This window comes from Orcinus orca, chromosome 1, assembly GCF_937001465.1.
Source record: "Orcinus orca chromosome 1, mOrcOrc1.1, whole genome shotgun sequence".
NCBI lineage: Eukaryota > Metazoa > Chordata > Mammalia > Artiodactyla > Delphinidae > Orcinus > Orcinus orca.
The window spans coordinates 208,786,548-208,789,384 of record NC_064559.1 but is presented as its reverse complement, the minus strand read 5'-3'; the positions used below and the strand labels follow the sequence as shown (position 1 = coordinate 208,789,384).

Here is a 2,837-nt window from a genome sequence, read left to right as displayed (position 1 = left end):
GGTTTCCGACTACACGGGGATCCAGCCCGTTCCGCACTTTCAGGTGGCTCACAGAATTGTTCTGGGAAAGTTTCTGTGATGCGGTGTTGCTGGAGCGTCCGTGGCATGGCTGCGCGATATCCAGCCCCACCACCTGAGGACCGCGGCGGAGGGCCCCAGCCTCCGCGAGAGCCCAGGAGCCAGAGGCAAAGGGTTCGGACACATCCCGAGCAGACACACAGGTCCAAAGAAGGAAGGGGAGCTGGACTCCATTCCCAGCAGCCAGGATGAGTTTAATTCCACAAATACTTATTTGATGCCTCTGACGGGCAGCTGGGGTCAGGAGGAAGGGTTCATGCGTGTCCACAGCATGGGCTCTGGAGCGAGAGCAGTGGTCTTAGATCCCAGTTCTGCGCCTTCTAAGCCACAGGGAGCACCTCGGTGGGTGATGAGACCTCTTAGTCTCGGTCTTTCTCTTCCGAAAGCAGGAATAAGAAGAAACTTACCCCTTAGGGTAATTGCAAGACTTGGAATTCATGATACACACGTGCTGAGCATAGCACCTGGAAAAAATCATTGAAACCCCACAGGGACAGGCTGGGCCAGAAGAGGGGGTGCATCAGCTTCCATGATTGGAAGGTCCGAGGGGTGGAGCCAACCTTGAGGGCCCCGAAAATGCCACTGGGGGATATGTTTGTGTCCACCCTCCCTCACACGCTCTCTCCATCTCCCCACCTCTCTCAGCCCCCTACTCCTCTGCTTTGGCTGCATTTTCAGGAAAGCTCTCCCCACAAGGCAGCAGGATGGCCACCAGCAGACCAGGAGGTCCTGGCTTTTGCTATCTTATGGCTGGTGAGGAAAGAGAGAAATGAGAAAGAGCGAGAGAAAACCTCTTTCCCCATTACCCCAGCAAAAATCCCAGGGGTGAATCTGATTGGCCCGGCTCAGGTCATGTGCCCATCCCTGAGCCAATCACCATGCCTGGGGGGCAGAGTTATGCAATTGTCTAGCTGAGAGCACATGCCGCAGGCTGGGCAGATAAAAAGTTGTCAGTTTCCACTGAAGTGTCACATAGTAAATGCTCAGTAAACATTAGTTGCTCTTTTGTCCCTATACAGAGAGGATGTGCAGGAACCCATCCAGGTGCTCCCCTACTGTCACAGCACCCAGCGCTGAGTGCCACAGAAGTCCTGGACAGTACCCAGCCCGCTCACCAGCCCTGTCGGAGCTCCCCTCCCCTCCCGCCCCTCCCCTCCCCTCCCCTCCCCTCCCCTCCTGCCCCTCCCCTCCCCTCCTGCCCCTCCCCTCCCCTTGCCTCCCCTCCCCTGTTCTGAGACTGCACACTATCAGAAAGCTACCCAGGGGCTCCCTGGCCCGCACAGCCCTCTGTCCTCCCTGCTCCCCAGCGGGTGGACGTCCTCACCCACCGTGCGCTGGCCATGCCTGGGGATGGCAGCCTCTACTGTCTGCCCTGAACCTCAGGATCTTCTGCTGGGCGCTCAGGGGCTGGTTGGTGTGTCCAGGGCCCTTAGGTCTGTGCGGAAACTTCAAGTCAGGGGGATTGGACAGGGCCTGGGCTCTCACTGCCTGCAGAAATGGGCCCTTGGGGCTCTTCCCGTGGACAGTGCGGCCCTGGCTGCCCTCCACCCCCACCTGGAAACGGCATTAGAGCCCAGACACAGAAGGCCAGAGAACTCCCGGGAGAACCTGGTCCAAGGCCAAGGGTCCTGCCTGAGGGACGAGCAGGGGATGGGGAGGAGGACCGCCCCCTGCACTCAGCCCAGCAGGGATGTCACAGAAGGAGCACAGATGTCACAGCCAATAGCACCAGCCCCTCTACCAGAAGAGGCTCCACCAGTGCTGGGGGTCCACAGCCCCATGGTTCCCTTGGTACAGAAGTCGGGTACTCAGTGCACACGCGTGTGCACAGACCCTCTGACGCATGGCTTCAGCCTCCGTCAAGGGGGGTGACGATGAGATCCCTAGCGTTCCTTGAGCCAGGCTGTGGGAAACGGTTTAGATGCACAAGTGCATTTAACTTTCGTCCAATGACCATTATTCCCACTTCCTTGTACCAAGAGGTTAAACAAGGCACCTGCAGCACCGCAGCCAGCAGACCGAGGCTGGAATTCAGCCCAGCCCTCTGACTCCAGAGCCCCTACCCTGGCCACTGCCCACCACCCAGGGCAGCCCAAGAAGGCAGCCAACGGGGGCTGGGTGACAAGCAGCTCTGTCCATGCAGAAGCGAGAGCAGCCGGTATTCCAGGTGAAGAAAGCCTGCCAGCTGGATGGGGTATGGACCACCTAGGCCAGCATCATCCCTGGAGGACAGAAGGGCCACTTGGTTTAGCACTGAAGAGCAGGCAGGGGAACTGGAGGGCTGAGGGCACTGGGCTGTCTCCACAGACGTGCAAAAATCCCCAGAACATTCTGGGGGCTCTTAACCTACATGGGGCTCATGCACCCCTGGAAAGTTTAGCCAGAATCCCACGTCTCTTTCTGAGAAATAATCCCCAAGGGCACCCCACTCCTCTAGTTGACAACCAGCCCCAAGTGAGACAATGGCTCCTCCTACTGTGTCCTGCTTCCCTGCGGGGCACAGGGACACCTGCTCACTGCTAAGCTTGATGCCTTTGGCTGCGGGGACACCTGGCAGTCTCCTAAAACGTCCTCACCTCTCCGTGAGATCAGCAGGACTACAGTCTCCACTTAGCAGATGGGGAAACTGAGGACCGACCCATCAGCCTTTCCGTGGTGAGCAGGATGTGGTCCAGCACAGTTTCAGCCCTGCTGACTGTGTAAGCACTGGACACACTGCCCTGGGCCCTCAGCCACTCGGCCCGACTCCCTCTCCCACG

At 58.7% G+C, this 2,837-nt stretch overlaps 1 long non-coding RNA gene across 1 annotated transcript; it reads right to left on the bottom strand.

Moving 5' to 3' along the window:
• Window positions 1-266: 266 nt before the first annotated feature.
• On the bottom strand, window positions 267-1,713 carry LOC125963663 (uncharacterized). The gene is made up of 3 exons (XR_007475931.1): window positions 1,687-1,713; window positions 1,407-1,513; window positions 267-542 (listed from the first exon to the last, which is right to left on the bottom strand). It is a non-coding gene; the product is annotated as an uncharacterized LOC125963663 (long non-coding RNA).
• Between the last annotated feature and the right edge of the window lie 1,124 nt (window positions 1,714-2,837).